The sequence below is a fragment of the Cibotium barometz genome, chromosome 5 (genome assembly GCF_041138505.1).
Source record: "Cibotium barometz isolate CiBa-2024 chromosome 5, ASM4113850v1, whole genome shotgun sequence".
NCBI classification, from domain to species: domain Eukaryota; kingdom Viridiplantae; phylum Streptophyta; class Polypodiopsida; order Cyatheales; family Cibotiaceae; genus Cibotium; species Cibotium barometz.
This window is the reverse complement of record NC_141050.1, coordinates 38,020,188-38,043,422: the sequence shown is the minus strand read 5'-3', so window position 1 is coordinate 38,043,422 and position 23,235 is coordinate 38,020,188. Positions and strand designations below refer to the sequence as shown.

Here is a 23,235-nt window from a genome sequence, read left to right as displayed (position 1 = left end):
CTCTCTAGAAATTTTTATCTCACTAGGGAAAACAAGAAAAAAATGATGTTTTTTTTATCTACAAACACATAGAATGATTACAAGGGATTGAACTAGAGGCTTATTTGATATTCAGGCGCGGCTGAGGAGGAACCTTACACAAACAATGCAAAAATGACGACGAACCATATTCGGGCTCGTTTTTTAGGGTCTAAACAACAAAATCATGAATGACTCAAGGAAACGAAGTTGTAGTACTCCAAAAATATTACAACTCTCTCATGCAGAGTTTTTCAAAATTCCTTTTGAAACACCCTCAAAAAGTGCTACGAAATAGGAAAAAAATTCTTGAAATTTTTTTCATCCTGAGAAAGTGATGGAATATAGGTTTTAGGACCTCCTCTTTTATCTAGGAAGTTACCACCACATACGCTTTTTTCACAAAATTATCTCTAAGAGGTTCACGTGCGTATAGCGCCTAAGCTAATTAGGACCCAACAAAGAGAATGTCAGGCCTCTTGAGGTTGTAATGGGCTATGAGAGAATAAAAAAAGCAAAAAAAAATGTGTTTGCTCATTGAGGAGCATTTAGGCAATCCGACATCACCAAGACAAGGTGATCGGTGGATGCAACAAAAGAACTCTATTCAATTAAGCATCAACCAAATGAATCCATTAGAGATTTTACCCTTCGGATAAAACTCTTGGACTCACGATGTGAGTCATGGAAAAAATTAAACGATATTCAATTGAAGAGATGTTTCATGATGGGCTTGAAGAATAACAACTTACACAACTTGATCCTTGTATCCAATCCGAAAACATTCAATCAATGTTGTAAAACAAAGCAATACATTTAGATGGCAACATGCTGGATGATGTTCATGCTATGAGGTGTTCCTCATCTAAACCAAGTGAAGCAATGGATGGAGAAAGATCGATCTCAGAATTATCATTTCTTGTATTTTATACAGTCTTGCTTAAAAGCTTTAAATTGATATCCCTAAGAAAGGATGAGATCCTTCAAAACCAAACATCCTTAATGCCTCTACACGTGAGGAACAAAATGCCTTGTGTTAAGTATAATCACTACGACCATCCCAATCCCCATTGTGTATATAAGGTACCTGTTTTTCTATACTGCACATATTGTAAAACCTTTAATCATGATACCAAAATGTGTCCCACTTCATCCACAATTGACTCAAAATACCTATCTCCCATGCACCAAACAAAAATAGTCCAAAGGATAGAAACTGCTCAGGAAGTAGTTAATTGAATACTTCAATGTTTCTATTGCCGTGGACCTCACAAGGTGGTAGACTGCACAGTTTGGAATACTTCCATGCCCATAGTTACTAACATTTTGTGACCCATGTGTGAACGATGTGGCATTGATCACATGTTCCAAGATTGCCCAAGACGAGTTGCTTCAATGCAACTTGTCTCACAAAATATAACTCTTAACATCTTAAGTTACAAAACGGGTAATTGTCCATGGTACCCTTGAATGCGCATACACGCTTACAATACAAGGCATGAGAGACAATAAAAAAGAATGCAAAAGAACATGATTTAAAGAAGAACCAAAAAGAAAAAGCAAAACCTTTCAAACCCAAGAAAAACAAGGGACAACAAATAATCAAAACCAAGGTTGAATTAAAGGACAGGGAAAAGGAACCTGTGGAGGACATAAACCCAAAAGGGAACATAAACCAAAAAGGGAACATAAACCCAAAAGAGCCAAAGGCTACAAATGATGCTGAATCATCCACCTCAAAGGCCACCACACAAACCACAAAACACATATGTGCGACACACAATCCAACTGTTGAAATGTAGAGAGAAAGAGACGAGACAAGAGACACATCATGTACGCTCCCAAAGACTGATTCATATTGAGGACAAGATACATATATATAGGTGAGACCAAGTTAGGTAGAGTGAGCCATATATAGAGCTCCAACACCCCCACTCAAACAAGGGTCTCTAGCTATGGATGAAAAAACCCTTGGGGAGTACAAGGGAAAAACCCAAGCCCCTATACAAATGTGAAAATATGAACCAGAAGTAATGATGTGAAAGTGCATTGTGCATCTATGTACAAATATACAAAAGGACCAAGAGGTCATAGTGTGCAATTGTGAAATGTGCAAAGTGCATGGTGTCTAGAAGATTACAACGATATATGTACAAGGCTACCATAAGAGTAAAGAGCCTAATCTAGAAAGAGTGTGCCCGAGGCAACTCCAAGATCTAAGCATAAGAGAATGAAGCGTGACTCATTGAGACCTTTGGTAAGAATATCTGCAATCATCTGGTCACTTGGACAATGTTTAATCATGATAGTGCCTTTGCGTACTTTGTATCGAACATAATGGTAATGCACAGCAATATGTTTTGACTTGTTATGTTGGACATAGTCTTTTGCAAGACTAATAGCACTCTGATTATCACACCGCAAGGGTGTGCTAGAAGGAGGAGAATGGCCAATATCTGTCAACACTTGTCGAAGCCAAATGAGTTCACGAGCTGCAAGTGATGCTGCAACATATTCAGATTCAGTTGTAGAAACTGCAACACAACGTTGTTTCTTGCTGGTCCAAGAAATAAGACAACCATTAATGAAGAAACAATTGCCACTAGTAGATCGGATAGATAAATGTGAGCTGGCCCAATCTGCATCTGTGTAACCCAAAAGAGAAAGAGATGGAATGGAGTCGGATGTGAATTGTCGTTGATAAACCAAAACATAACCTGCAGTGCCTTTCAAGTATTTCAACACGTGCTTTGCTGAAGACCAATGCTTAAGAGAAGGACATGCAAGGTGTTGCCCGAGATAGTTAGCAATAAACAAAATGTCAGGGGACGAGTGTTCAAACCAACAACTTGAAGACATCCAACCAAATTAGCATATGGTTGATTTGTAACAAGCTGGCCACCACCATCAAAAGTGTTTTTCATGGAACTCGCAAGACAAGGAGTAGTTGCTAAATGTGCAGATTCCAAACCAAACTTCTCAATAGTATCTTCAATAAACTTTGACTGTCGAAGTAATAAAATACCTTTGCTACGATCCCTTTGAATCTGAATGCCAAGACACGAGTGAAGCTCTCCAAGATCCACCATATCAAATGCCGAAGATAACAATTGCTTACTTTGGTGTAGAAATCCCAAATCATTGGAAACAAGGATTGTATCATCCACATAAAGGGCAAGGATTACAAAACTACCATTTTGGTGTTTGGTAAATAAGTTGGGATCAAAAGAGCAAGAGAGAAAGCCATGGGAGGTAAGAAAAAGATCAAACTTGATGTACCAGGCTCGTGAAGCTTGTTTAAGACCATATAAAGCCCTATGAAGACGAGCATTAAGATCTTCCTTACCTGCAATAACAAATCCTTCTGGCTGTTCCATGTAAATTTCTTCATTCAAATATCCATTCAAGAAAGTTGTGCGCACGTCCATCTGATGAATTTCTAAGTCAAATTGAACAGCAAATGCCAATAAAACCCGAATACTAGTAATGCGAACAACTGGTGAAAAGGTTTCATGATAATCAACGCCAGCAACTTGAGAATAACCTTTGGCAACTAAACATGCCTTGAATTTGTCAAAGAATCCATGTGCTTTTAATTTTGTCTTATATACCCACTTACACTTAATGGCAGTACGGCCAGGAGACAGCTCAGTGAATATCCATGTACCTTTAGAGATAAGAGAATCGTACTCTGCTTCCATAGCCTCTTGCAATTGATCCTTTTGTGGAGAACATATAGCATCACTATACGTGGCAGGATCTTCAGAAGTAGAGAAAACATCAGCCTCAAAATCTTCATCATAAACAACAAAATCTGCACACCATAGACAAGGACGACTACAAGAGATAAGAGACGTCAATAAGAAAAGAGTCCTCAAAATAGAGAGACGTGGGACGCAAGATTCATTGATAGACGCTTGATGAAAAAGCTAGATTGGTCGTTTTGCTAAAAATAGAAAAATAACAAGAGACGCTTGATGAAAAAGCTAGATTTGGTAGTTTGCTAAAGACACTTGACAAAGATAAAACCTGTGTGCTCACAAAGACGCTTGACGAAGACGAAACCTGTGTGCTCACACAAAGAACCTATTTGCTTATTCAAAGAACGTGTTTTGCTGTTACAGATGCAGTTTGCCTGAATTGTCATAACTTTTGACTCACAACTCTGTTTGACAAACTTTTTTGATAGGATTCACCAGCACAATACAATCTACGCGATTAAGGAACAACTATAATTACAACAAGTTAAGCTATAAAATCATGTAGACAACACATAATCAAAGAACAATCTTATAAGACATCAAATTATAATCACATGAATTTAACAAGAAGACATAGATGCTTCCCTTATAGATGCTCTGATACCATGTTAAAATGCAGAGAGAAAGAGACGAGACAAGAGACACATCATGTATGCTCCCAAAGACTAATTCATATTGAGGAAAAGATACATATATATAGGTGAGACCAAGTTAGGTAGAGTGAGCCTATATAGAGCTCCAACACCAACATCCCAAAAGAAAATTCGATCACGTCGCATGGGCAAACATAAAGAAGACCTAACAATCCAAAGAAATCCAGAAGAGAAAACAAGTTCTAGTACGTCACTTATGAGGATAAAACAAGTTTTGATTCGTCACTCAGTGCACTTAATAGACCAAAAAAGAAATTAGAACCCACCCAACCACCCCAAATTGATAATAATAATGACGACATATGCGAAATGTAAAAATCAACAAGCGTAGGAGAGCATGCTTAGCTTGGTTGAATGTCTGATAGGATCACTGGTAGTTATTGAACCTCATAATGCCAATCCTAAAAAAGCAACCAAAATACAAAGCCTAGAGGAGTATTGCTTCCCCTTTCAAGAGGAAGACATACTCTCTATAGAAGATTCATTTGAGATAGATTGCACGAATTATGCACTTGAGAAAGCATGTGAGGAATTCGATAATTCCCTTACAAAATTAAAGAAGTCTCTCAAAACCTTATTTGGAGAAATTTCCTTCTCTCATGAAGCGAGCATAACATCAGCACTTGCACCTATAAGGGCTCGACATGAGTTATACCAAGACATAAAGAACTCCATAGAACAGGACTATGAGGATTCACAAGCTTCCAAACAGACCTCATTTAGAATTGTTAGAGGACCAAGTGTGCGAGTATACACATTGCCAACTCTTGAAAAAGCTGAGAGCCAAAAAGAGGACGAAAGTGAGTGGGAATATGAAACAAAAATGGGATCTGAAGCTGAAACAAAAATTGAAACATCTATGGTTCCTTTGGAAGATTATATCATGGTATGGTTGGATTTCCCTACAATCAATGATGTTAAGTGCAAAATACGCATTGACTCGAGCTAGTCATAACATCATGACAATAGACACTTGGGTGTCATTAGGACAACCTAAACTCATCCCTAGACAACGGTCTTGCAAAAGGATCAAATGGACAAAACATTGAAGTTCCTGGTTCTTTTAGCTATGCTACTCAAACAATCGGTGGTGATGTGGAATTTACATTCCATGTGACCCTAGATTCCCTTGAGTATGATGTCATCCTTGGTGGAACTTGGATACGTACTCGTTGTATTCAATAGATGAATCCATGCAAACAATCACCTTGAATACTCCTACAGACAATGTACAATTGCTATTACAAGAGGCTAGCCCAGGGGGGCAGTCCCTCCGAGCTCGGAAGACTCCCCTCACCTGGAAGGCACAGGCGATTCCGCCAGGAAGGGGAAAAATCTTTTAACTAGGAGATTACTCTAACGAGTCAAGTCTTGACTAAATTAAACTTATCTGACTGAACCTAAAGTCACATGGTCAGATCAAGAAGAGACTTGCACTTAGTCCATGGAATCACCGCTTTTTTTTCTCATTTCTGAGGCATAGTCGATGATCCCCTCCCACACTTCTCAGGATTTAAACTGATTAACGTAACTAATCGTATCTAGTTGTTTCTCAGGAATCCTCCGATCCAGCCTAACCCCATCCGGCCCATGGGTTAGCCAACCACCCGTCGACCACTGAATTGGTGGGATTCCTTTATAAAGATTTGATTGGGTTTTTGCCCGAGTACCGAGGAAAAGAGTTCCCAGGACTCCTAGCTGGCGATTCATGCAAAAATCAAATAGGCATATCATGTACACACCCAATATGAAATTGCCATTTATAACAGTTTCGACTGGCTTTAAGACAATCCTTGAATAAAATCAGAATATTTCCGATCATCATTTTCCAAAATTCCAAGTCCATTATATTACAAAAATGCATCCTCTAAACTCTCTGTTGAAGACCAGCTGGCCAGCCAACGAGATCCAATATCAAAATTTTTTTCCCAAAAACCTTTCCTTTTTGTCCATCACATATCTTCCTCGACGTACACCAGGATGTCCTAGCAACCGCGAGCCCATGCATTGCCTAGTCAGAATCCTCTAGGATCCTCCTTAGGTGTCCTAGCACTTCACTCAGGGACCGCTTTGTCGCCGCCCATCGTACCGAAAGCGCACCATTTTAATCTTACCGAGGCTCGTCAAGACCTCCGCAGGCTTTGCCACGGCGGCGACGTCCCTTGACGACTCCCCTCCAGCTGTTCAAAAACGAACCTCCTCTTAGAAAAACATAAGCCAAATGCTTCCTCCAACATTCTGGCGTAAAACAGTCCTTTCCAATGCAAGTGAGATTCTAGTTTGAGATCGGTTCCAAAGACCCTTTTTCCAAAAATTCCCAGTTTCATAATGAGGATCCTTGATCTCTCATGAGGGTAATATACCTCTCATTTTATCCATTTATCCAACTAGATTCTTGGTGAGATTGGTCAGGGAAAAACTAGATTAGTTTCGGTAGCCTATTCTTTGGATTTAGTAACTGGAATTGGTCACGAAGTTTTTGTCTGACTCAGTTCGAGAGAAGGACAATTAGGTTTACTGTCGGACCTCACATAGTCTAACTAAATTCATTCAGTTTAGTTCTACTAGGATTCCTTTCAACTAAACATCTAGTTTTTGGGTAAATATCTATTTAGTGATTTTACCAATTCAAATATCCAAGATATTCTTTTTCCCACATAAATTCATTAGGTATAATTATGATGGAAATTCATCTTTTGACATTAGAATTTAATTAAAATCCATCTTTTCTCAAATATCATGGAAATTCATCTTTTAACTAAAATATCAATACCTATTTTTTTGAATAAACTTGAAATCCTTCTTTTTTTCTCATTTCAATGAGTGCAATCCAATTATCATGGGAATTCCTCTTTTCCATAAATTAAATCTATTAAAATTCTTCTTAAAATTACATAAAAATAACCATTAATTCCTTTAAGCTAAAAATTCCACTTTTCTCATCTAAACATTTGAATTCCAATATAGTGGGAATTCCTCTTTTATTATTTAAACTTATCTATGCAAAAAGAAAACTTTAACTAAATTTTTCTCTTAAAATTTAAATAAAATTCTTCATTAATTCCTTTGCACTAGGAATTATACTTTCCTTATTTAAGTATTTGAATTTCAATATGGTGGGAATTCCTCTTTCATCATAAAACTTTATCTATACTAAAACATAAATTTAACTAAAATCTTTCATAAAATATACATTATTTTAGCATTCCAATTTTTTTTCTCCAAATCATTGGAATACATGGATTTCCAATGTCATGGGGATTACTCTTTTAACATAAAAATAAATTACTAGAAATTTCTCTTTTTCTTAATTTATTAATTATGCATAAACATAAAAATCAATTTCTCCATGATTACAATGAGAATCATTCAATTAATCTAGGATAATCATTCCTATAATATGGTAGGAAGTCCTCTTTTCATATTATGAATGAAAATGTTTTGTGTTTATTTTACAAAAATTATACCGTAGCTCCGCTGCTATTACTGATTATTCTCAATTTAATTGAAAGAATGAAGTTTAATATTATTGATATAATTAGAATGACCACTAATTGGTTCATTAACCAATTATGGATTGATTCATAATTTCTCTATGAAATAAATATCATAAAAGCATTAAAAATCTATTATTTTTACCTCCAATTAGAAAAGCATAGAAATTACTTTTGGATTAGAGAAATGCTTCATGAGAAGCTTCATTTGTATTGAGAATAGGTCATAGGAATGACCTTTCTTTGGGGGGAGAGAGAGAAATGCTTAAAAACCATTAAAATTAAGCATAAATAAAAATTTATGTGTTTCTTTATTACAACTCATCAAAGAACTTCAATAGTAATCAAAAGCCATTCAAATTAAAGCTTCTCAAGCTTGAGAGGGGTTGAGAAGAGAAGCATTTGGAGTTTTAATAAGAAAAAGACAATAATTCACACTTTACGTTCTAATTTACTTGATTCTTTGATCACACTACAGGACTCCAATCAATCAATTGGTTTGGTATGCTGTAGGAGTCACCAAGGAAGATTGAAGAGAGAGAGAAGCTCCAATCTCTTCAATTTTGTAGAGGTTTCTAGAGGATAATAGAAAGTAATCTTAGTTTAGAGTAATATCGGCATAGTTTAATTCACACATAATAATACAAAGGAATGAGGGTCTATTTATAGGAGAGGGAGACCACTAACTTAGTCCAACTGAGTTTTAGAATTTTTCACCTTCAGTTTGGCTGAATTTGGACAAGATTTGGACCAATTTGGCTCCATTTTTTATTTTGTTTGATCCAGGAGAGAGGAGAGATAAAAATATCCTATTATTTTTGAGTTTTAAGCTCATCCAAGCATGTGAAGTAGGCGCCTCCTTGAAGGTCTCCCTTTTCCTTACACGTGTGAAAAATGAATGATTACTCCAAAATATCTCATTTTTTTATTAATACTTCATAAGTTTTAACTAATAAACCTAGTACTTGGTCAACTCTTCATCTTATGTGGGCATTTACTCATTTTGGGGTATTTTCTTTTATTCTTTGGATTTGTCTTGTCCCAACACTTGGATTAATCTTATTGGTCCATAGGAACCTTAATTGGACCATAACAATTTTTTTTTGAAAATCTCGACCCTTAGACTAAGGTCTTCTGAATCAAATTTAATTGATTCCAATTGCACCTTGGAAAATCTATTTTGATTTTCTGTTTCAGGGAAATATTTTTTTAATATTTTTAGAGTTTATTTATCCAAAAATATCCCAAATTTGATTTACCACTCTCTAGAAATTTTTATCTCACTAGGCAAAACAAGGAAAAATGATATTTACTTATATTCAGAAACATAGAATGATTACAAGGGATTGAAGTAGAGGCTTATTTAATATTCACGCTGAGGAGGAATCTTACATACTCTCCCACTTGAAAAACGCGAGATGTCCTCATCTCGCAAAGTGGGGGTAATCCTTCGCCAACCCTTCTTCTTTCTCCCAGGTGGCGTCTTCTAGAGGGAAGAACTTCCACTTTACTAAGAATTCTTTGAGGACTCTGCTCCTGAGAATTTTCTCCCGAACGTCAAGGATTTTCTCAGGTTGGAGTACCATTTGGCCTTGAGTCGTCGGAGAGATCAATTGCTCATCTCATTAAGCACGTGATTTGGGCTAGGTACATACTTCTCACTTCTGTAGTATCTACAAATGCATAACTATAGACATACTACATACATAGTGCTAATTAGCAAATGTTGCAAAGTGCTAATTACCACATGTAGACATCCTACAAAGTGTTAATTAGCACCTATAGATATATTGCAGGGTGTTAATTAACACCTGAAGACACACTACTCGCACCTGCAGACATTCTACAAAGGCTTATTTAGCACCTATTGACATGAAAACTACCTTAACCACACATCTAAAATGAACTTACCTCTAGCGAACCCCTAGAAGCCCACATAAGACATGGCACTTAATGGTATCTACATACTATAATTTGTAGCTCTGTATTTTTTACGAGTTGGCATAAAGTTACAAAATAGAGAGAGTGGTAGGAATGTTTGCAAAGTAGAACCACAAGCATATGTACCTCGTAGTAAGAACATGTAAACCACATGCAACACATTTTCCCTTCACTTCCATCTTCTCGATAACAGGGAGATGTGTAGATGATAGGTGAGGGGAGATGAAACCATTATACCCAGCATGTGCTTGCTGACGTGCATCTTTGACATCAGTTCACATTCACCTTCCAACTCCTTAACAAACTCAGCTTGGATCTGCATGTAAACCTACACAAGAGTAAACACACGCACATAAGCCACTTATTACGGAAACGACAGATTATAGCATGTGGCCACATCACAATAGAAAAGAAAAGAGTAAAACCCATCACCTCTAGCCCCAAGAGATTCACGGGATCATCGTCATTAATCCCCAGAGCGAGAAACATTATGGTTGACTTATGGCTGGCTATTTGCACATACAAAGAAAGTCTAGCTAGTGAGTCGGCGGCTATGTCAGAAGGCAAAGCAACCAATGCATCTTCGGAACACGTATCATCTCTTTCAATGCTTGAACAGTTAATTACACATTGTTATTGCTCTTCTATGCAATCCTTGCCTCCTCAGACTAATGGGCTGAAGGAGGGATTACCAAGCACAAACTTGGAACCCCTCCTAGATGCATCTTTGCTTGACACTGCCTGCAGATTTACTACTTCACAGAGATTCTGAGTGGGAGGCCTCTTTGTTCACCACCTTCTTTTGGCAGATTCAAAAATCGCCATCTTGTGCAGTGGCTATCAAAATAGCCCCCTTCTGCATTTCATCAGTATACTCTTCAATAAATTTAGTCCATGCAAACTTCATTGATTTTCCCTTCGGACCAATGACCTCTAGACTAAACTCGAGCACGTAGCTCATTGGCGAATGTGACACTGACCTCCTAGTTTGTTTACTTCTTTTAGTATACCTTCCAGTGGAAGAGTGCAAGATCTAAATACATCTCTGGGCAGATACCACTACACTTAATGCGGTACTCCAAGGGATCCCTAGGATGGTTGAACAAAGATAGCCACTCCTCCTCTACCACATCAAAGTCCTTAAGCACCTTTGGATCTGTGCCTCTTCAATAGCAAGCCCCCTCTATGCATTGAATTGCTTGGTTGTCACGGAACACACTTCTTGGTGTATATAACTTACCTAAGGGGCCCTCCACTGCGCTGCACATGAAGACAAAGCAATGTTAATAAATTTGATGTTGATTATACATTGCAAAAGCTAGTCTCTGCATTGTAGATGGTGTTGTCTGTCAACAAAAACACACATGAGAGAGAGAGAGAGAGAGAGAGAGGGAGGGAGGGAGGGAGGGAGGGAGGGAAGGAGGGAGGGAGGACACAAAGCGTATAGGGAAAACATGGAAAACATTAGAGTGAGTAATTTTGGATAAAATCTAGATGAAACAGCATGCAGACCTCCATTGTATTGTCCGTCAACAAAAACACCCAAATGAAGAAACAAACACACTCGCACATACATAGGAAGAAGTGAGAGAGAGAGAGAGAGAGAGAGAGAGAGAGAGAGAGAGAGAGAGAGAGAGAGGGACATAGTGTTACTGTTGAAGTTTGTGATTGGGAGGCCCTTTTTGAGTTTCTATAAGATGCCATTTTTGAAGATGTTTCTCTTTAGTGCCTTTTTAGGCAGTTGGGTGGTTCAAGGTCTTCCTTTCTGTGTCCATGCGTTGGAGATGGAGTTGGGGGCTTTGTGCTTGTTGTAGCAGCTCCCTCTGCAACGCACCTTTCGAGGAGGTGGCGATGGTGACTGCATGAAGGAGAGGAAGACTCAGACTGCACTCTCTTGTGTTTAGTCCCCCTTTGTGACTCGACAACCCCACCACTGGATAAATTGGAAGATGGTGATCAGTGATACTATGGTTTTATTAAAGGATTGTTTTAAACTGGTTGAATCTGTGAAAAGGCAATTTCATATTGGGTGTGTGAGTTGTGTGACTAGTTTTATTTTTGCATGAACATCCGGCTAGGGGGCCTTGGAACTCTTTTCCTTGGTACCCGGGACAAAACCTAACCAAATTCTTAATTGGATCCCATCACTACAGTGGTTGGGCGGTTGGCTAACCCATGGGACTGGATGGGGTTAGGCTGATGGATCCGTAAATCGAGACTCAAACTTTTGTTTTTACGATAGAAAAAATAAATCCCGGATAGTAACTGTTCTATGGATAGGAATCAACGGCTGTGCCTCTTGAATGGGGAAAAAAGCGTTGATCCCAATGATCCAAGTGCAAGTTTCTTCCTTGAACTGACTAAGTACCTTATAGATGTAATTGGATCATCTCGATCAGAAATGATCTTGACTACGTTAGAGTAAAAAATTATCCTGGTGGAATCGCCCATGCTTCCGGTTAAGAAAGTTTTTCCGGGTTCGGTTTTGGAACAACCGACGGATTAGTCTCTTATCCGGATATCCATGGGCGAGGCCCCGAGTGTGGGACCCCTGTCCCGCGCGAGAAGCGCTACTTCTGCTGCCAGTACCCGGAATCCGTTGCTCGGTGGGAACGGGGATCTTACAATAACTAAGGCTTCTCTTTCCGTGGTAATGTAATTCTTTTCAGCACTATTCAACTGGCAGCTAGCATATGAGACTGGAAAGTCCATTTTGTTCTCGCCTGGTTGAGCTAAAATACAGCCAATTGCAAAAGCTGAAGCATCTATATGTACGTGGGATAAATTATCCCAATCCGGCAACCTGAGAATAGGTGCCGTCACTAATGCTTTCTTCACCTTTTCGAAGGCTTCTTCACAATCCTTTGTCCATTCAAATACAACAAGGAGTGCATATAATGGCCGTGCTATTTCAGCGTACATGTAGATAAATCTACGATAGTAGCCGCAATGACCCATGAAAACTTGTACCCCTTTTGCATTGTAAGGTCTAGGTAGCTCAACAATAACAGCTATCTTTTCTGCATCCGTGGATATACCATTCCTAGACACAATATGGCCTAGAATCTTCCCTTGCCTAACCATAAACTTGCATTTATCAGGGTTAAGGCATATGCGATACACTCTGCATTTCTCAAAGATTTTTTTGAGATGCTCTATGTGTTCTTCTCTGTCGATGGAATGCACACACAAGTCATCCATGAATATTTCAAGAAATAATCGCAGGTATTCTTTGAATGCATGGCTCATCAGCCTCTGAAAGGTGGCTAGAGCGTTAGTCAAACCAAAAGGCATAACTCTATATGCAAACACTCCCCATTCTGTAGCAAATGCAGTTTTGTGTTGATCCTTGGGATAAATAGATACCTGGTTGTAGCCCGAAAATCCATCAAGAAAACTGTATGCCTTCTTACCAGCTATCCTCTCCAATACATGATCAGTAAGTGGAAGCGAATAGTGGTCCCAGACAGTAGTAGCATTTACTTTCTTTAGATTGACACATACTCGTAGTTTTCCATTCTTCTTAGGTACTACCACAATCGGTGAAACCCATTCTGTATGTTCAGTCTCATAAATAAATTCAGCCGCTAACAGCTTGTCAATCTCTTCTTTGATCTTTTTGGCAAAATTATTGTTGTACGTATAAGGACGCTGCTTGGACGGCTTGGCATCTTCTCGCATGGGAATTGTATGCTAGCAGATCTTTGGATCTACCCCTTTAAGGTCTTCATAACTCCAAGCAAATATATCTCGATACTCTCTCAGAGTAGAGATTAGAAATTCTTCCTCCGCTTGGGTTAAGTCTGTGGAAATCCACACGTTACGTGGCTCTTTGCTTGGTTCTGCCAGGTCTATTCTCTTGGCGTCCTCAGAGCCATCATAGGAAACTCCTGGTTCCTCAGGTTTCTGTCGAATAGGTTGTTGCAAGACTATTTTCCGATCTTGTATGGTGAATTTCTTGAAGTTTGAGGGGATATTTGTGGTATCCTCTTCTTCCTTTGAGTCATCACTCATGGACGACCATGCTGCTTTTAGCATTCTCTTCCGTTCTTGCACTAGAGCTTTACGCTCCACTCTCGTCATGGTGCTTTGTTCAGTCTTGATTGAATGCACTGAAGCCTTAGATTTTAGCTTCGGTTTCCGTTTCCTCTTCTTCTTTGGGTTGTCACTCTCCTTCTCGTTTAGCTTTTGCACTAATTGAAAGCCATATCTCCATTTCATCTTTTCTTTGATGCAATCATCAGCTCCCAAGTAGTACAAGTACTCGTTCTTCCCTACAAAGGTTGGAGGTGGAATAAAGTCTTCTTTATCCACATCTTCTCTTTCTTTTTGTTGTTGTTGTCTCTTTTCCTTGACTTCCTGTTTGCGAAACTTCTGGTGACTCTTGCAAAACTTACGTTTCGGTTTGTCACTAGGAATACTCAGCAAGACCTCTCTACCCTTTAACAACAATCTTATCTTCTCTAACTCTGATACAGGGACTATGGCATCGTCATCAGAATCCTTCTCATCAGAGCATTCTAAGCATCTATCCTCATCTCCTTTGTCAGCTGAGCTGTACTCAAGAGGGGATACTTCCTCTATAGATACCATATCTCCTAGCAATAATGATTTGTTTGCTTCATACCTAGGGGCTTCTTGAGGTTCCTCTGCATAGATCGGTCTTAGCATTCTTACTGGAATAATGTCATACCCATCTGGATCACAGAGAACTTTGTTTGCCTTGGCAATGCACAAGTGTCTATGGTAGCTAAAACATGGTTCCATTCTACGGGATCTATCAAGTTCTTAGGAAAAGGTATAGGGATATACGCCTCATCCGTCACACTTCTGTCTATGGTAACACTTCCAAGTTGCAAGTCTCGACAAGATGCTCCACAGATCCATAGATCAGTTCTTCCTTTAGACATAGTTGCTCCCGATGCTTCTGAAGAAGCGGAATGAAACTCATCCCACAGGAGAGTGCGTCACATCTCGATAAGCATGGTTTTTCAGATTCACCCTCGTGGTTACATTCTCATGTTTGAGGTACAAGTAATTGTAACAGCAGTCTTGAATCATTTTGAATTGGCGCATGAATGGCCTTCCTAGGATCACTTCGTAATTTGTGTTCTTGCCAAAGTCTACAATAGAAAAGGTATGTCCGTACTCAATGCCACATGACTTGACTATAACGTTCTCAAGCAATTCTATGGGACTCTCTAGATTTTCGTCTGCCAATTGCAAACTCATCCTTGTACTTCTAATTGCAGGTTTTTTCCACATTTCCCATACAGTTTTTGTTGCTATACTCACCCCTGCTCTGCTATCTAGAATAGCTATAGATTCAATCTTGTTGATCTCCACAGGAAGCGTAGTATTTCCTTCATCGTCTTCACAATGCTTGCCAACTTTGTTCACAACAACCGGAATTGTTTGCTTAAGCATTAGCTCAGAAGCCTTTGCCTTCAACAACTCCTTAACCTGGATGTTTTGGTTCCACAATCCTTGCTCAGTTAATTGTGTAGCCACTTCTCCCCACAATCTTGGCCTAAGCTTTAAGAACTCTGTGAGTGGAATGGTACACGTAACTAGTGCCGACATTAAAGCTTGCAAACTCCCTATGTCTCATTCCTGATGAGGTTGTCGTTTCATTGATGGTACTCGCATGATTTGGCTATGTGCTTCGTACAGTCCTAAATATGAGGGCAGTGTCTTGCATGTGAGCTTGTTGCTCCGAGCTGAGACAACAGTCTGAGCATCATCTGGTAGAGATAAAGCATCTAATTCTTGAACCCTTTGATTCGAGAATTCTACTATAGAGAATGGTGGTGACTTGTCAGAAGATGCTAGATCCTCAACTTGTTTTTGCACCGCTTCCCACATCTCCCTTGCTACTGCTTCCTCTATTTCAGGAATTTCATCTCCAAAATCCGCGGTAGTCAATGGTTTTGACTCATCTGCATTGGAATGAGGTAAATCATCTCCTTCAGGCATTTCTAAGAAATGTAGAGATACAACTTCACTTCCCTTTTCCATGCTTGGCGTGGCTTTTGGTATCGTCTCTAAGTTAGGCTTCAGAGAAGCAGGTCCTCTTGCGTACATAGGTGGTGGGCCGTCTATTAGAGTCTGAGTATCCCTAATCAACTGCTTATGGATAGCCAAGTTGATTGTCTCTTCACGAGGGTTGGGATATTCTTGTAGCTTCTTAGGCAGCTCGGTTAGAGCTGTGATCCTACTATTATACGCTTCAAGCGCTGCATCTAAAGGCTCGTACACCTTGTCCACAAGGACTGATCCTCTTGAGCTTTCCTCAGACTTGGATGCTTTTTCCTTTTGCTCATTTTGAGTTTTCTCTCCTATTTGTTTTGTTTTCAACATTCCTTCTAGCTCTTTTGGGATAGAATTTCCTCCATCAGAGCTCTTCTGCTCCTTCGACTTCTTACTCCCCTTGCTGCGTGGTTTACGTCGAGTTGATTTCTTTCTCTTTTCCATCTTTGGATAGAACCTTAATCTCAGAGGGTTTCTCAACAACCTCTTTGACATTCTTTTGCGCTTGGGCTCTAGTCACTACTCTTAGCGACACTAGTTCGTTCTTCTCCTCAGATGTCGTGGGTGATGGAATCACTTCAACATAGTTGAGGGACGCTTTAGCTTTTTGTGCTGTCGGATCCGCAAGCTTCAACAAGCAATCCTTTGATGGTCAATGCTACACCCTTGGCAAGACCTCTCTATAGGTGGAAACGTAGATGTTGTGCCTATGTTAGCTAAGAGGGGTCGTTTCTTCTTTGGACACTCTCGCCCAATGTGGTCCACCACATTCGTAGCATGGTCCTGTTTCTTGCATGGGGTATAGTCTCTTTGTAGGATATGGTCGTGGATAACCTTGAGTCTTGGTTGGCTGAGATCCTATAAGCATCAAAGAGCTTGGGTCTCCATTAAAGTCATGAACTAGGCTTGGTCCGATTGGGTTCTCAAAGTAGGGTTCGACAAGAGGATGCTCCATTTCGATGTAGTATGGTTGAGAGCTAACCATCTCCATTCCTAATTCAGGATTCTCATATTCCACATATCTAAAGGAAGCTGTGCCAGGTGGAGGAAGTTGAGCTCCTAGCACCGGCCATGCTTGCTCTTGAGCAACTAAGGTTCTCTCATGGTTCACAACTTGCTGCCTAGGTGCAGAGTTGGATGCTTGTTCCCTTTGTATCCTTGCAATGTGATTGCAGTCCGAAGTCACATGTGTGTAGTTCCATTTACAAAGCTGGCACCACTTCTTTGTTGTCAACCAATGGTGAGAAGGTTGGGCACTGCTCGGTTTTATGGCTACCTCCACATCCTCCACCACAGACGTAGGGGCCTGTAGGTACAGTATGCATGTATGATGGTTGGGGTCAGTAGGAAGGTCTGTAGTATTGCCCCATCTTTTTCAATACTATCTCGGCAATCTGATCTGGATTAACTAATGACACACTAGAGTCGGAGCCCTTCCCAGAGCTACATTTATTGTCCCGATGACTATCTTAATTTCCCATGCCAGTCATGTCAAAGTTGTCATCATAATCCATGGCATCCATGCAACACTCATTGAAGATGACATGCTTCTTTGCGTACAAGTGAGCGTGAAGCGTCTTGTTTCGTAAGCCTTCCAGGAAGATAGAAATTAATCTTCCTTGGCTTGGCTTCTCATCGTCGTCAGGGCATCAATTGATGTACTGCTTTAGCCTATTTACGCAATCTCGCACAGATTCTTGATCTTTTTGCTTAAAAGCGTAAATTTGAGCTACCGCATTGTGCTTAATTCCCATTTTTGAAAACGCAGCTATAAAGCTCTTTTCCAGCCCATCGAAAGATCGCTTTGCCTCTGGCTCTAAAGTCTGAAACCATGATAAAGACTTACTCTCTAGCGTCAAGCCAAATCCTTTGATTTGCGTATGCATATCCGTGACTTGCTCTGCATGTATAGCTTGCTTAAAAGCTGCTATATGGTCATATGGGTCACCGGATCCGTCATACTTCTTGACAAGCTTTTGCAACACAGATGGTCTCACTTTTCTAGAATATTCATCATCATGTCTCCTATATGAGTCTCGGCGTCTAACTCTAGGCTCTTCAAATGTCAGTTCTCTTGGTCTATGGGATTCTCTTGGAGGTACTTATCCACTTTCTCGTGGTCTTTCTTCTCCCCTAGATTCTCTAATAGCCCTGGGTCTCCTTGTAGGATCAATCGTTGGAAAGACTGGTCCTCTAGCAGTTGTTCGCATGGAAGGTGCTGGTTGAGCCACACTTGGGGTTCTAGCCCATGGTGGTGCTAGTGTTTCTCCTCAAAAGGCAAATTCATCTAGACGTGCCGTGTTTAAGGTAAACACCTCAGTGAAAAGGGGCCTTCCTTTCCATGTCAATTCCCTAACCTCTGGCCATTCAAGGGTTCTAAAGTCGTTCCCCCATCTATCATGAACAGGCTTAGTGAAACCTTCTAGATGCTCTATAGTTATTGTATGCGTGACTGGAAGCTCTAAGCTCGGGTGCTTAGTGGTTGCATAGTAGGTTTCTACCACATCCCTATACACCTCTTTAATTGGGTCGTCTTGATAGATTTTAACTACTAGAATTTCTTTTACTATGTCCCATGGGTTTTTCTTGGTCTCTTTTTCTTTTCCCGTTCGATCTCTATCCTCCCAATTCCTGTCAGAAAACAATTCTTCAAGTAAAGAAATGGACGTACTAGGTCTGCGCGATGTTCCTGGCACATTTGGGTCCAATGGAAGCTCCTCCTTCTGCTTTGCTTGCTTTTGCTTGTGCGCTAGGTTGAAGTACACCCAAAGCATCCACTTGTTCAGGATTTTTGGTGACCTCGTAGCGTACTCCATTTCTACCCATGTACATATCGTCTTGGTAGTTTACCCATGGTGTTGGTTCAAATGCAAAATGAATGTTTGCAATTTTAACAACAAACCGGCTCATTGGATCTTTGTAGATCTCACCGCCATGCGCGTTTGTATACAAGAAATGGAGTCTCATGTTGTCAATCAACTCCCCATCTGGGATTTCAAATGGATTAGCAGAATCTGCCATACCAATGGGTGTGGATGGTCTATTCATGCCAAATGACTCATTTACGTCCATTAAAATATCACTCGCGGTTCTTGAGAGGCTCTCTGTTTGAGACTCCGAAGATGTCTCGAGAATGCTCTCCAAGTTGCCAACAACCGATTGAGTGCCGCTCCCTTGAGTGGTTACCCTAGATGGTGCACTAGTGTTACGTCCCCCTAGTATTGTTCCCGAGCATAGATGCATACGCTATTTTTAGCACGTTGCAGTGTCCAGTTTTAGAAATATATATATATATATATATATATATATATATATATATATATATATTATTTTAACCCTACCTAACCACTAAATGTAACTAACATGAATATGTGTGTAAATACATATATATATATATATATATATATATTTTAATAATTACATAAAAATACGAATTATGCTAATTATACTAATTATGCAAAAAATTACAAAAATTTAAAAAAAATACAAAATATGCAAAAAATGCGAAATCTAAAGAAAACACATAATTTACAGATTTATTTTATTATTATTATTTTTTTAAGTACAAAAAACCTGAAAATTACCTAGTATGTAGAAATTGTAGATTTTAAAAAATCAAAGATTAACAAAAACAAAAAAATAAAAAATAAAAAATAAAACACTAACCTTATCGCCTGGCACCTTATCGCTTCCAAATCATCCGGCACCTTATCGCCTCCCGCACTCTCTGCTGTGCCGCCACCGCCGCCCTCTCCTCCGCTGCCTTCAGTGGCCAGCCGCTGTCCAAGCCTGCCAATGAGCTCTCCAAGAAGGTGAGCACTGGAGAAGCGAGCGTGCAGATAATGGCGACGTTCTCGGGCGAGTTCCCGGGCGACTACGACGACTGGGACACTGCAGGTCTGTCTGCTGATCTCGGGGCTTTCGACCGGGCCTTGGAGGTTATCCGCTGCTGCCGATGGGCGGTGCTGGGCGCGCTGGGCTATGTCGCCCCGGGGCTCCTGGTCGGGGGCGGTGTGGAGTTCAGCGGCGCGCTTGGGGCCTTCTCGCCGTCTGGGCCTGCCGGGTGATTCTAGTGGGTGCTGTTGAGGGTTGCGGGGTTGCGGGCGGGCCTCTTGGTGAGGTCGTGGGCCCCGTCTCCCCTGGTGGGAGCTTCGGTCCCTTGGGTCTCGCTGAGGACCGCGAGGCGTTTGCTGAGCTGAAAGTGAAGGAGATTAAGAGCAGCACTCTTCGCCTGCTAGAGCTTCCCTGCAATAGCTTAGAGTCTAATTATCCTACTCCTAGTAATGTTTAGATTGTAATGGCTGCCAAGGGTCCTTAACCAACCGTAGGTTGTATCCCTGGCAGCGGCGCCAATGGAAAGACGATCATCTCCCTACGTATGCAATATGGGAAAATAGACTACGCTCCTAGCTCACCAATGGAATGATAAACACTCCTTTCATTGCTAGGGGACTCAACCCGGTTAGGTGCATGGAAGCTTATCCCTTTCGGGAGAGAATGCTATGAACACCACTACCTTGACATAGACTTTACACACACAAGCTCAATCTTGCCATAGCTCATTCACTCATCAACCCACTCATTCATGCATCCAATACAAGAAGAAAGCTAAGCTAATGCACACACAAGCTCACTCATGAGCACACAAGCTCAAGCACACTTCATTCTCAAGCACCTACTTCCCTTGCATGCACACAAACCTTGAAGCTTAATGGAACTTGAAATAAACATGCATTCTCATTCACTACTCAAGCAATGCCTTCTTGCCCATGGATAAGCTACAAGCTATGGAGAAGCTTAAGCTTGAATCCACTAGCACACAAAGCCTAATAGAGAACCTACAAGCATAAACAAAGAAGCATGCACACTAGAGAATAGAGATGAGAAGAGAGAAAAACATCATCTCATTGCATTGAACTAGAAGAGCATTGCTCATACAATAGTGTATATGGGGAGAGAGAAGAGCTTGCACCTCTATGAACAAACCTCTATGAAAAAGAGGGAGAGCTAGTCTCAAGAGAGCTCAAGCATGAGTTCAGCCCAATGTGTCGGCAGTGAGCTTTCAAATGAGCCACTATTTATACTAAAACTCCTAAAACTCCCAAAACTTCCCATGTGGGATTATTCTCAAGCCCACTTCAACACTCACCTACAACTTGGAACTCTCTACAAGAGCCCTAAACAAGGATGTCAAGTCTCTTGTTTTCCTGCTTCCATCTTTGTGTTGCATCCTTGCATTGATCACCACTTGTCACGCAACAATGTCGGTAGAAGTTTCGTCTCGACTGGAGTTTCCAGAGTGTTCGACGGAATGCTGAGTGGGACTTCTAGAATCCAGTGTTAATCATGTCTTCAAATGTAAGATGCATATAGGCTAGACGACATCATAAGTGATGGTAATACAGCATCATCCCTCTGTCTGAAGGCCCTTAGTTCATGTCGAGCTGGAGATGTTGTGCTTCAAAGCCATCGTAAGATTCCTTAAGTTGGTCTATGAGTACCACCAATAATTTCAGGAACCTAACACTGGACACAATAGCAGGATCAGGTATTCTGCATGCCAAGCTCTGATCTAGGTCAACAGTTACTATCTTTGTTCTTGAATATGGCCAAATGTTGCTGGTGTGAAGATAGGGAAGTTATAGCAAACATGAGAGTCCCTGTTTTTGGCCTCTTGGAACTCCAACGGCATCCACCTTCTCTTGATAGGCATGTATAATGGATCCACTCGTTGAGTGTTGGTGGCGCGCATATGTAAACTCTGCTGTATTCTGGAACTGTTAGAAACTCTTGCCTCCATGTAGGTTGGACTCCAACTTGCAGTTGTGGTGCTTCCTCATTTGTGTGGATGGTGGTGTATCCACCTCTTGTGTGCACAGGATGTCGCTTTCTCCATCTTCTATAACAATTGTTGATCATGAACGTGACAAGGCAAATTTCCAGCCACTCAGCTAGATGAGCACCATCAGAATGCACAAAATTTTTTTCATCTTTTTCTCCTTCCTGTGTTTTTGAGAAGGGCCGTGGTGGGTGGCCCTTATCCACCGACTCTGAATCTTTCTCCACCACACGCTGCTGTGTAGCTTCATCTCTGTGTCTTTATGCTCTTCATCTTCATCTCACTCGCATTCTTTTAGTGTTGTCCACCATGGTCATAGCCTCATCATAGCTTGCCATATCTTACTTTGTTATGTTGCCATTGAGCTCCATCAAGCTCCCTCAGTCAAGGCTCAAACTTTTCTCGTTGTTGTTTGCTTGCTTGTTGTTCGATGTGGTTCCGAGAAACCGTCACTACGACTTTAGCCTTCGATGCCCAATGCACGGCTTTGGGCACCGTGTGGCTCACCTTCTCTCCTAGTTTATGGTTGACACTCGACTGCACCACATAGCCCATGCCTCAGCGTGAGCGCTAGACAACGCTGCACGTCTGCTACTATCAACCTCCTCATTTTGCAGCACTCATGTTTGCTGTTGGGCACAAAAGAGCTTACTTTCTCTTCATCACACACGGGAACTTTCATCATTTTTGTTGTTTTGATAGCCATGTATTGCTTCAACTCTGAGCTTGTCTACTGCCATTTCTTCTCTCACCAACTCTGACCTTGTCTGCTACCATGTTTGCTGCTGGGCAGAAAAGAGCTTACTTGCTCTTCCTCACACACGAGAACTTTCATCATGCTTGTTGTTTTGATAGCCATGTATTGCTTCAACTCTGAGGTTGTCTACTGCCATTTGTTCTCTCACCAAATTTAATCTCAACACCTCTTTTGCTAGTTTTACACAGGCTCAATCTCTAAGCTCTGTTGTTAACCTTGCTGTGTCTTCTATTGCAAGCCCCCCCATAAGCTATCTACCTACTCCCATTGATGTTTGTAGCCAGACTTGTAAGTGTTCTCATAGCTTCACTTGCTTTCTCTCTTACCACTCCTTAATTACTAGCTTGTTAAGGTTCTTCTATGGTGTTGTTCCTTGATAGATATGTGGTCTTTATACACAAACCTCCTTTGTTTCCATGGACAAAAATATGGCTATAATGGGCTTCCAAGTGAGCTCCTCTTTTTGCCTCATCCATTTAACTGAGTCCCTCCTGAGGTTTTACATAGCCATTACCTCATGATGACTACCTTGAGCTCCCAAATGAGCTCAAAAACATAGCTCTCTCTGCTATGAGATTCTTTGCCTCTTCAAGACCTCCAAGTTGAGGTCTTCGCAAATCATTGACATGGCCTTCATGAGCTCCATGATGTACATGCTCCAACCATGCATGCACATTCAACAAGGATGCTTTCTTCGTGGATTTCCCACAAGAAATCCGAGGTTCCAATTGTGTGGAAGAAC

General features: G+C 40.6%; 1 pseudogene; it reads left to right on the top strand.

Moving 5' to 3' along the window:
• The first annotated feature begins 19,595 nt into the window (after positions 1 to 19,595).
• Positions 19,596 to 20,188, top strand: LOC147638455 (chlorophyll a-b binding protein type 1 member F3, chloroplastic pseudogene; annotated as a pseudogene).
• Positions 20,189 to 23,235: the final 3,047 nt, after the last annotated feature.